Source organism: Acartia tonsa, chromosome 15, assembly GCF_053477335.1.
Source record: "Acartia tonsa isolate MP-2025a chromosome 15, ASM5347733v1, whole genome shotgun sequence".
Classification (NCBI taxonomy): Eukaryota; Metazoa; Arthropoda; class Copepoda; order Calanoida; family Acartiidae; genus Acartia; species Acartia tonsa.
In genome coordinates, this window is record NC_137274.1 from 4,632,684 (window position 1) to 4,640,377 (window position 7,694).

General features: G+C 40.2%; 32 non-coding genes across 32 annotated transcripts; 17 read left to right on the top strand and 15 right to left on the bottom strand.

Annotated features, from left to right (window-relative positions):
* Nucleotides 1–57: 57 nt before the first annotated feature.
* Nucleotides 58–176, bottom strand: LOC145308340 (5S ribosomal RNA). Its single transcript, XR_013876177.1, has one exon. It is a non-coding gene; the product is annotated as a 5S ribosomal RNA (ribosomal RNA).
* A 162-nt stretch (nt 177–338) lies between these two features.
* TRNAA-AGC (transfer RNA alanine (anticodon AGC)) lies at nt 339–411 on the bottom strand. The gene has a single exon. It is a non-coding gene; the product is annotated as a tRNA-Ala (tRNA).
* Nucleotides 412–501: 90 nt separating this feature from the next.
* LOC145308438 (5S ribosomal RNA) lies at nt 502–620 on the bottom strand. Its single transcript, XR_013876270.1, has one exon. It is a non-coding gene; the product is annotated as a 5S ribosomal RNA (ribosomal RNA).
* A 152-nt stretch (nt 621–772) lies between these two features.
* LOC145308367 (5S ribosomal RNA) lies at nt 773–891 on the bottom strand. The gene has a single exon (XR_013876203.1). It is a non-coding gene; the product is annotated as a 5S ribosomal RNA (ribosomal RNA).
* Nucleotides 892–1,545: 654 nt separating this feature from the next.
* Nucleotides 1,546–1,664, bottom strand: LOC145308275 (5S ribosomal RNA). Its single transcript, XR_013876116.1, has one exon. It is a non-coding gene; the product is annotated as a 5S ribosomal RNA (ribosomal RNA).
* A 200-nt stretch (nt 1,665–1,864) lies between these two features.
* Nucleotides 1,865–1,937, top strand: TRNAK-UUU (transfer RNA lysine (anticodon UUU)). The gene has a single exon. It is a non-coding gene; the product is annotated as a tRNA-Lys (tRNA).
* Nucleotides 1,938–2,012: 75 nt separating this feature from the next.
* On the top strand, nt 2,013–2,084 carry TRNAD-GUC (transfer RNA aspartic acid (anticodon GUC)). Its single transcript has one exon. It is a non-coding gene; the product is annotated as a tRNA-Asp (tRNA).
* A 90-nt stretch (nt 2,085–2,174) lies between these two features.
* Nucleotides 2,175–2,248, bottom strand: TRNAI-AAU (transfer RNA isoleucine (anticodon AAU)). Its single transcript has one exon. It is a non-coding gene; the product is annotated as a tRNA-Ile (tRNA).
* Nucleotides 2,249–2,385: 137 nt separating this feature from the next.
* Nucleotides 2,386–2,458, top strand: TRNAR-UCU (transfer RNA arginine (anticodon UCU)). The gene has a single exon. It is a non-coding gene; the product is annotated as a tRNA-Arg (tRNA).
* Nucleotides 2,459–2,534: 76 nt separating this feature from the next.
* Nucleotides 2,535–2,657, top strand: TRNAL-CAA (transfer RNA leucine (anticodon CAA)). Its single transcript has 2 exons — nt 2,535–2,572; nt 2,613–2,657. It is a non-coding gene; the product is annotated as a tRNA-Leu (tRNA).
* A 46-nt stretch (nt 2,658–2,703) lies between these two features.
* TRNAM-CAU (transfer RNA methionine (anticodon CAU)) lies at nt 2,704–2,776 on the bottom strand. The gene has a single exon. It is a non-coding gene; the product is annotated as a tRNA-Met (tRNA).
* A 71-nt stretch (nt 2,777–2,847) lies between these two features.
* Nucleotides 2,848–2,919, bottom strand: TRNAG-UCC (transfer RNA glycine (anticodon UCC)). The gene has a single exon. It is a non-coding gene; the product is annotated as a tRNA-Gly (tRNA).
* Nucleotides 2,920–3,036: 117 nt separating this feature from the next.
* On the top strand, nt 3,037–3,109 carry TRNAV-AAC (transfer RNA valine (anticodon AAC)). The gene has a single exon. It is a non-coding gene; the product is annotated as a tRNA-Val (tRNA).
* Nucleotides 3,110–3,112: 3 nt separating this feature from the next.
* Nucleotides 3,113–3,184, top strand: TRNAE-UUC (transfer RNA glutamic acid (anticodon UUC)). Its single transcript has one exon. It is a non-coding gene; the product is annotated as a tRNA-Glu (tRNA).
* Nucleotides 3,185–3,298: 114 nt separating this feature from the next.
* On the top strand, nt 3,299–3,380 carry TRNAS-GCU (transfer RNA serine (anticodon GCU)). Its single transcript has one exon. It is a non-coding gene; the product is annotated as a tRNA-Ser (tRNA).
* Nucleotides 3,381–3,472: 92 nt separating this feature from the next.
* On the top strand, nt 3,473–3,556 carry TRNAL-UAA (transfer RNA leucine (anticodon UAA)). Its single transcript has one exon. It is a non-coding gene; the product is annotated as a tRNA-Leu (tRNA).
* Nucleotides 3,557–3,666: 110 nt separating this feature from the next.
* On the bottom strand, nt 3,667–3,748 carry TRNAS-UGA (transfer RNA serine (anticodon UGA)). The gene has a single exon. It is a non-coding gene; the product is annotated as a tRNA-Ser (tRNA).
* Nucleotides 3,749–3,856: 108 nt separating this feature from the next.
* Nucleotides 3,857–3,929, top strand: TRNAP-CGG (transfer RNA proline (anticodon CGG)). The gene has a single exon. It is a non-coding gene; the product is annotated as a tRNA-Pro (tRNA).
* A 45-nt stretch (nt 3,930–3,974) lies between these two features.
* On the bottom strand, nt 3,975–4,047 carry TRNAA-CGC (transfer RNA alanine (anticodon CGC)). Its single transcript has one exon. It is a non-coding gene; the product is annotated as a tRNA-Ala (tRNA).
* Nucleotides 4,048–4,188: 141 nt separating this feature from the next.
* Nucleotides 4,189–4,260, top strand: TRNAW-CCA (transfer RNA tryptophan (anticodon CCA)). Its single transcript has one exon. It is a non-coding gene; the product is annotated as a tRNA-Trp (tRNA).
* A 69-nt stretch (nt 4,261–4,329) lies between these two features.
* LOC145308191 (U6 spliceosomal RNA) lies at nt 4,330–4,436 on the top strand. Its single transcript, XR_013876035.1, has one exon. It is a non-coding gene; the product is annotated as a U6 spliceosomal RNA (small nuclear RNA).
* A 93-nt stretch (nt 4,437–4,529) lies between these two features.
* Nucleotides 4,530–4,601, bottom strand: TRNAA-UGC (transfer RNA alanine (anticodon UGC)). Its single transcript has one exon. It is a non-coding gene; the product is annotated as a tRNA-Ala (tRNA).
* A 152-nt stretch (nt 4,602–4,753) lies between these two features.
* On the top strand, nt 4,754–4,825 carry TRNAT-UGU (transfer RNA threonine (anticodon UGU)). The gene has a single exon. It is a non-coding gene; the product is annotated as a tRNA-Thr (tRNA).
* Nucleotides 4,826–4,954: 129 nt separating this feature from the next.
* On the top strand, nt 4,955–5,034 carry TRNAL-UAG (transfer RNA leucine (anticodon UAG)). Its single transcript has one exon. It is a non-coding gene; the product is annotated as a tRNA-Leu (tRNA).
* Nucleotides 5,035–6,139: 1,105 nt separating this feature from the next.
* TRNAI-UAU (transfer RNA isoleucine (anticodon UAU)) lies at nt 6,140–6,229 on the bottom strand. Its single transcript is given in 2 exon segments — nt 6,140–6,175; nt 6,192–6,229. It is a non-coding gene; the product is annotated as a tRNA-Ile (tRNA).
* A 94-nt stretch (nt 6,230–6,323) lies between these two features.
* Nucleotides 6,324–6,396, bottom strand: TRNAR-CCU (transfer RNA arginine (anticodon CCU)). The gene has a single exon. It is a non-coding gene; the product is annotated as a tRNA-Arg (tRNA).
* Nucleotides 6,397–6,523: 127 nt separating this feature from the next.
* Nucleotides 6,524–6,595, bottom strand: TRNAE-CUC (transfer RNA glutamic acid (anticodon CUC)). The gene has a single exon. It is a non-coding gene; the product is annotated as a tRNA-Glu (tRNA).
* A 450-nt stretch (nt 6,596–7,045) lies between these two features.
* On the top strand, nt 7,046–7,119 carry TRNAN-GUU (transfer RNA asparagine (anticodon GUU)). The gene has a single exon. It is a non-coding gene; the product is annotated as a tRNA-Asn (tRNA).
* Nucleotides 7,120–7,170: 51 nt separating this feature from the next.
* On the bottom strand, nt 7,171–7,243 carry TRNAR-ACG (transfer RNA arginine (anticodon ACG)). The gene has a single exon. It is a non-coding gene; the product is annotated as a tRNA-Arg (tRNA).
* An 80-nt stretch (nt 7,244–7,323) lies between these two features.
* TRNAV-CAC (transfer RNA valine (anticodon CAC)) lies at nt 7,324–7,396 on the top strand. Its single transcript has one exon. It is a non-coding gene; the product is annotated as a tRNA-Val (tRNA).
* A 75-nt stretch (nt 7,397–7,471) lies between these two features.
* Nucleotides 7,472–7,543, top strand: TRNAQ-CUG (transfer RNA glutamine (anticodon CUG)). The gene has a single exon. It is a non-coding gene; the product is annotated as a tRNA-Gln (tRNA).
* Nucleotides 7,544–7,614: 71 nt separating this feature from the next.
* Nucleotides 7,615–7,687, top strand: TRNAF-GAA (transfer RNA phenylalanine (anticodon GAA)). The gene has a single exon. It is a non-coding gene; the product is annotated as a tRNA-Phe (tRNA).
* The last annotated feature ends 7 nt before the right edge of the window (nt 7,688–7,694 follow it).

Sequence of the window (7,694 nt, forward strand, 5' to 3'; positions counted from 1 at the left end):
GTGAGGTTTAGTTAGGTTTGGGCTAGGATTGGTTGGGTCAAAATTCCAAAAAGATTGAGCCTACGACACCAAGTATTCCCAGGCGGTCACCCATCCAAGTACTAACTTGGCCCAATGTTGCTTAACTTCAGTGATCAGACGAGAACTGGTGCTTTCAACATGGTATGGCCGTAGACATTTACTCTGAGGAAATGCTCTTCTAACTTCTGGTTTATTAAATAACATTCTAATGCAACAAAAAGGTTTAAAGTTTTACTGGTTTAAATTTTCAGACTTTTGTTTTTCTGTGTGTTTATTTTTTTGTTTGGTGCTTGTGTAGTAGGGGGAAAAATGATACATGGAGATGCGGGGTATCGATCCCCGTACCTCTCGCATGCTAAGCGAGCGCTCTACCATCTGAGCTACATCCCCTTGGGTTTCACCTTATGTTCTCAGTGATTAGAAATTTCTCTTGGACAAGAAAGAAAAAGAGACAAATTTGAAATATGGATAAAATGTTATAGCCTACGACACCAAGTATTCCCAGGCGGTCACCCATCCAAGTACTAACTTGGCCCAATGTTGCTTAACTGCAGTGATCGGACGAGAACTGGTGCTTTCAACATGGTATGGCCGTAGACATACATCAACGGAAATTGTCGCGTAAATTAAATGCAAAATGCATTACGAAGAGAAAATGTGGCGTGAAATGAATGCAAAACGCTCAACAGTACAGGAATCTACGGACAAGGAAGAAAAAGAGACAAATTTTGAAATATGGATAAAATGTTAAAGCCTACGACACCAAGTATTCCCAGGCGGTCACCCATCCAAGTACTAGCTTGGCCCAATGTTGCTTAACTTCAGTGATCGGACGAGAACTGGTGCTTTCAACATGGTATGGCCGTAGACATTTATCAAAGGAAAATGTGTCATAAACTAAATGGAAAATGCATTACCAAGAGAAAATACGTACAGGTATTTACGGAAAATGGTTCTAAGTTCTTGATTGGTTTCCAGTGATTAGTGGGTTCTCTTTAACCCTGAATAAAGATGTTTGTGACTGACTAAGACAGACACTCAACCCGAGCGGACTCAAGGTGAGCGACCCATCGAAGCAGAGCTGATACACACCTCTTGTAGAAGTGAATCAAGCAATATTAGCTTGGTCGTTTTAGACAATGATGTAAAGTTACTTGGACAATCATATATTTTTGATATTTGTTCAAGGTCCGACCGGAAAAGTTAATTTTTATAAAATACAAGCACAAAGTAACTAAAATTTTAATCCAAGTAGGTATGTGTAATACTAAAAGATATCATTTTATTGAACAATAATAGTTGTCAACCTAAAACTTATGCCTCAACACGGAGAAAACAAAGCCTAACTGGGAACTAAACAGAGCTGCCATCTGGTGACAAAAACAGTAACTACATATTATATCATAGTGGTTGCATTGTATAAGGGCTTTAGGTGTAAAAAATGAACATAAGCAGTTGTCTGGTTTACATTTCTCAGACTTTGTTTTTTTCTTTTCTCAACTTATAAAAAAGGATGAAAAGATTTGCCTACGACACCAAGTATTCCCAGGCGGTCACCCATCCAAGTACTAACTTGGCCCAATGTTGCTTAACTTCAGTGATCGGACGAGAACTGGTGCTTTCAACATGGTATGGCCGTAGACATTTAACATTGGAAAATGTGACATATACTAAATGCAAAATGCTACAATACAGGAAAATTATGGAGTGATGATTTATTCTATACAACTCAGGTTGCACTTAACCAAAAATAAACAGAGAGAAAACCAAGCCTACCATGAACTAAAATGCTGCTGCCATCTGGTGAGACAATTTTTTTACTGTAATTGTAAAATAGCATGATGCCCGGGTAGCTCAGTCGGTAGAGCGTTAGGCTTTTAACCTAACGGTCCAGGGTTCGAGCCCCTGCTCGGGCGCTCTCATTTTTTGTTCAAGTCTCCAATCAGTGTGATATGTACGTAGAGACTAGAAAATAGCTGGTCAACAAGAATTCCTCGATAGTCTAGTGGTGAGGATCTCCGCCTGTCACGTGGAAGGCCCGGGTTCGATTCCCGGTCGGGGAGAGATAATTTTTCAACCTTGTGAAATTTCTTTTTTTTATCCATTAAATATTTCCGCCACTGCAAACTGTTCAATTTGGTAAAAGTATTAGCTGGCCCGTAGGGGGATCGAACCCGTGACCTTCGCGTTATTAGCACGACGCTCTAACCAACTGAGCTAACGGGCCTGATTGAGATGACATGTTTAAGTATTAGCACAATGCAAAAACTACATGCTTTTTTTCTTCTCTACTTGATTTTCTTTTACTTGCCTTCCATAATGTTTTCTGTCAACAAATGCTACTATTTTCTTTTCTCTTACCAAGTCCCATTAGCGCAGAGGATAGCGCGTTGGACTTCTAATCCAAAGGTCCTGGGTTCGATCCCCAGATGGGATGCTAACATTGCATTTTGGCTAACCTTTTTGGGTTATCAAAACATGGAATTTCCTAATCTGTGAACACTATGTTAGCAGTCAGGATGGCCGAGTGGTCTAAGGCGCCAGACTCAAGGACAACTTCCTTGCTCTCTGATAGAGAGTGGTTGTGAGAATTCTGGTCCTCGATGAGGGCGTGGGTTCGAATCCCACTTCTGACAAAACTTTTTTTTCAAAACACAACCAGGAGATGAAAAAGTGTTTGCCTGCCCCCGGTGAGGCTCGAACTCACGGCCTTCAGATTATGAGACTGACGCGCTGCCTACTGCGCTACGGAGGCTTGTTGGTAGTACAGGATTACTACACTTTTTGAATGTACAAAAATGTATTGCTAGGCAACTGAGATGAAAATGCGTCAGCCGGGAATCGAACCCGGGTCAACTGCTTGGAAGGCAGCTATGCTCACCACTATACCACTGACGCTTGTTTTACAATATTATTATGTACGCCAAAGTGAAAACCACAAATACATATTTGCCTAGTAACTAGCACACTTAAAGAAAAGCAGAAGGCAATAAAGCTGTTTACTCTATGTAACAAGTTTCCGTGGTGTAGCGGTTATCACATCTGCCTAACACGCAGAAGGTCTCCGGTTCGATCCCGGACGGAAACAGAATCCCACGTGGTCTAACGGCTAGGATATCTGGCTTTCACCCAGGAGGCCCGGGTTCAACTCCCGGCGTGGGAAATCTTTTGACACGATTGATGCAATATTGCGGTTTTTTTTTTTTTTTTTTTTTTTTTTTGTTGATGTCATGTGTCATGTCTGCTTTGTAAGTAATCTAGGCTAATCATTATCATAGACGAGGTGGCCGAGTGGTTAAGGCGTTGGACTGCTAATCCAATGGGCTCTGCCCGCGTGGGTTCGAATCCCATCTTCGTCGTGATAATTTTTTTTTTGTAGAGCTTGGCTTAATCAGTGCTTGTCAGTCGTGATTTCATGCGTTTTGCAATGAGTGCCGCCCTGTTGCATCCTGTCAGGTTGGCCGAGTGGTCTAAGGCGTGAGATTTAAGCTCTCATAATCGTAAGATTGCGTGGGTTCGAACCCCACACCTGACAAAGGTCTTATTTTAACACTATACCAGGAAGGCCATGTGAGTTGCAAGGTAACTTTCTGGTTTTGCAAAAAAAGTAAAAAAAAACACTAGATACTAACAAAATCTGACTTTCGCAGCCGGCAGGATTCGAACCTGCGCGGGGAAACCCCATTGGATTTCAAGTCCAACGCCTTAACCACTCGGCCACGACTGCTGGCTCTGGTTGACGGCCATCCATGAATACAGCATCACAGCTGGAAGCAATCGGCTAGTAAGTTGGTGAATTACAGCTTGCTACTGACAGTTAGCAGGGCACAAGCCAGGCTTGATGGTCTAGGCGGCATGATTCTCGCTTCGGGTGCGAGAGGTCCCGGGTTCAACTCCCGGTCAAGCCCATGGTTTTGCCCAATACTTTTGAAAATTGAAAAGAAAAAAAAATTTGGAGTCGTCGGGATTTGAACCCGAGACCTTCTAAATGCGAATCAGACGCTCTACCAGCTGAGCTACGACCCCTGGTCTTCGTCATAGGGGCCGGACGAAAGCAGCGCCTTTTTTCTATTGGTCGCTTGCATTGTATAGTGGATAGAAAAAAAGAAATAAAAAGACTTTCCTTTAGTTTCGCCTGAATTCAAAGTTGCAGCAATTCAAACATCTGACTCTGTGGCGCAACGGTAGCGCGTCTGACTCCAGATCAGAAGGCTGCGTGTTCAAATCACGTCAGGGTCAACAGAATTGTTTTTGCAATTTGTGTAACAAATGCTGATCTTTATAGACAACTAAATTCTAGTCTCAATTGTACTTGCTTCGGCAGTACATATACTAAAATTGGAACGATACAGAGAAGATTAGCATGGCCCCTGCGCAAGGATGACACGCAAAATCGTGAAGCGTTCCACATTTTTGTGTCCGCATAACCCCATACAAATATTTTCTCACTAAATTACTCATTTTGAACAAAAGACAACTTCAAAGAAATAACAAAAATCATTGACAATTGGAGATGCCGGGGATCGAACCCGGGGCCTCATACATGCAAAGCATGCGCTCTACCACTGAGCTACATCCCCCTGTTGATTGCGTTAGCTGACTAATACTCAACTGAATCCTTTAGCAATTTCAAAGTCTTTAACACAAGGTGCAAACCGGAATAGCTTAGGTTAGGTTAGGTTACGTTAGACTAGGTTAGGCTAGGTTTAAATTGTGCCACGTGAACATGCAAGCCTCTATAGCTCAGTGGCAGAGCACTGGTCTTGTAAACCAGGGGTCGAGAGTTCAATCCTCTCTGGAGGCAGTTAATTTTGTGAAATCACTCACTGGAAAAACAAATTTTTTTTAGGTGTTTGATGCTTTTACACAGTAAGGCTGAAAAAAAAAAACTTAAGAAACAATTTCTGTTATTCGCACAACTGTCAGCACAACAGGCAGTTTGGCCGAGTGGTCTAAGGCGCTGGTTTTAGGCACCAGTCCGCAAGGGCGTGGGTTCGAATCCCACAGCTGTCAAAAATTTATTTTAGTAAAAACTCGGTTATTATGAATTACAATTACAATTTAGTATCCTTCTGCCTTTCTAGATCAGATAAGATTCATCATTCTTGAGTGTACATACATAAACAATGAAATCAAAAGTTTCAAAGATTTTTACAAAACACATTCCATTGCTAAAAACGCGATCTTTGGTTTGTTTAAATGTCCATTTATTTAGCATTTTTCAAGAATGTCAAGCGTGGGAAAATTTTTAGAATGTGGGAACCATTTATTTTGAAATGTTCTATCAGTTTCAAACCTTTTTCATTCAATAGATCATACTGACTTTGGAAAAACTGTCAGACCGATTTTTGAAATTCAATCTGTGAAAAAAGATATTCAAGTTTTAATTTTTTGTTTTAAAAATTATTTTACATGTATTGACGCCATCTTGGATTATGATAATTTTTTTTTGTTAGAAGATTTTTTTCTAAAATATTTTTAAAAAATTAACTTTTTACAAAAAAAAAAATCTTTGAACTTAAATTGACCAATAATTCAAAGATTTTTTCTCTTTGATTTGGAAGATTTTTTATGATTTTTATTTTTAATGTCAAATAAAAACACAACAGTGAAAAAATGAAAATTAAATGAAAAAACGTTTTATGATTTTATTCAAGAAATTATTTCCTAACATCACCTTTTTGTTGCAATAGAATGTTATTTAAGCAAACAAAATTTAAATATCCATTTATGCTAAATTTTGTTTGCTTAAATAACTCATTGGAGGATTTTTCATGGCATAATTTAAATCACAAATCTTTATACATTTATATGGTTATTCAGTCAAATTTTATTGAATTTGTTATTAACTTGATAGATTTAAAACAGTAGTAAAAAGAAAATATCAATCTATCTATATTCTTTAACAAACTTTTTTCCTTGATTGATTGTTGGTTAGTAAAGCATAGTTACAAAAAAATTTTGAAATCGAACCACAGTACCTGTATTTGATATTATGAGGTACTGCTAGAGAATATTTTAGTATTTTGGTAAGATAAAATGCTTTGTTTAAGTAAAAAAAAATATTTTTGCTCTTTTCATGGAAGACCCTGCCAGGTTTAAGGGTTGAAAAAGTGCTTGCTCTAGGTGAGGCTCGAACTCACAACCCCGGCATAACTTGTTGTACTGTCTATAAGTACCGTGCGCTAACCGATTGCGCCACTAGAGCAGCTTGCTTTCACTCTTCATATTTGCTAGTAGACTGCCTTCAAGAAACCTTGGAAGCACTGCAACCAAAACAACTTTTGCTAAAAAGATAATGTTACCCACGGCGAGACTCGAACTCGCAATCTTCGGTTTAGGAGACCGACGCCTTATCCATTAGGCCACGCAGGCTTGGTGTCACCCTGGCTGAAAAGTAAAAACTTAAAAATATCCAATTCTCTATCTTTTTTTTATCTCCTTTTTTTTTTTGGATCGGGGATGTTGATATAATTACTTGGGGGTTCGACAAAATGTATTTTTCCGTTACCGGGAATCGAACCCGGGCCTGCTGGGTGAGAGCCAGCTATCCTAACCACTAGACCATAACGGAAGCTGGCGAAATCACACCCAAAATTAAATATGAAAAAAATTGCAATTCAAATGGTACATTGTGACAGAAATTGATGTGATAGTTGACTGGAACCGTGGCGAGGTTCTGTAATCCTGCTACTGGGAGGTCAGAGTTTGGGATGGTTTGAGGCAGGGAACGCCTGGTTACCATTGAAACACGTTGAATTGGCGTCCGCACTAAGCCTGGCATCAACATGGCCACTTAGGGGGAGCCCTAGGTGATCAGGTTGCTTAATGAGGGGCGGATTGGGCCAGAGGGGAAACCCAGCAGCCAAGAGTTTCCGTGTCGGTCAGTAGTCGGACCGCGCTAATGAGTGTTCGGTGGTAATTAGCCCTACCAACATAAGTAAACCAATCTTTTTTTTGTTTTTATATTTGAAGGCACCATAGAATAATATTAAAAATAATGTAATATTTTCATCTTGTATTAGCCTCCGTGGCGCAATCGGCTAGCGCGTTCGGCTGTTAACCGAAAGGTTGGAGGTTCGAGCCCACCCGGGGGCGACTTATTTTATAGCAATTTTCTTTAATAGCCAAACGAATCTTTAAAATTTTCGATCTCGGCAGGATTCGAACCTGCAATCTTCTGATCCGTAGTCAGACGCGTTATCCGTTGCGCCACGAGACCTAGCTTAGTGACGTGGCTTTGTAGTTGCACATTTTATGTCTGTTTCTTATGTATCTTGGCTTGGTTATTTAGTTGACAATGGTTCCTTAGTGTAGTGGTTATCACGTGTCCTTCACACGGACAAGGTCGCCGGTTCGATCCCGGCAGGAACCAATACATAAGGTTTTTTTCTTTTCTTTTTATACAAAATTAATTTTTTTTACCCTTTGGAGTTTAGATCTGCATCAAGGTCCTATGGTGTAATGGTTAGCACTCTGGACTCTGAATCCAGCGATCCGAGTTCAAATCTCGGTAGGACCTAAACTTTTTAGAGTCATGTAAAAGTGATCTTTTTTCCATATTGACCAAGATAAGCAACATTATTTTAACTAGCCGTGATAGCTCAGTTGGGAGAGCGTTAGACTGAAGATCTAAAGGTCCCCGGTTCGATCCCGGGTCGCGGCATTTTTGC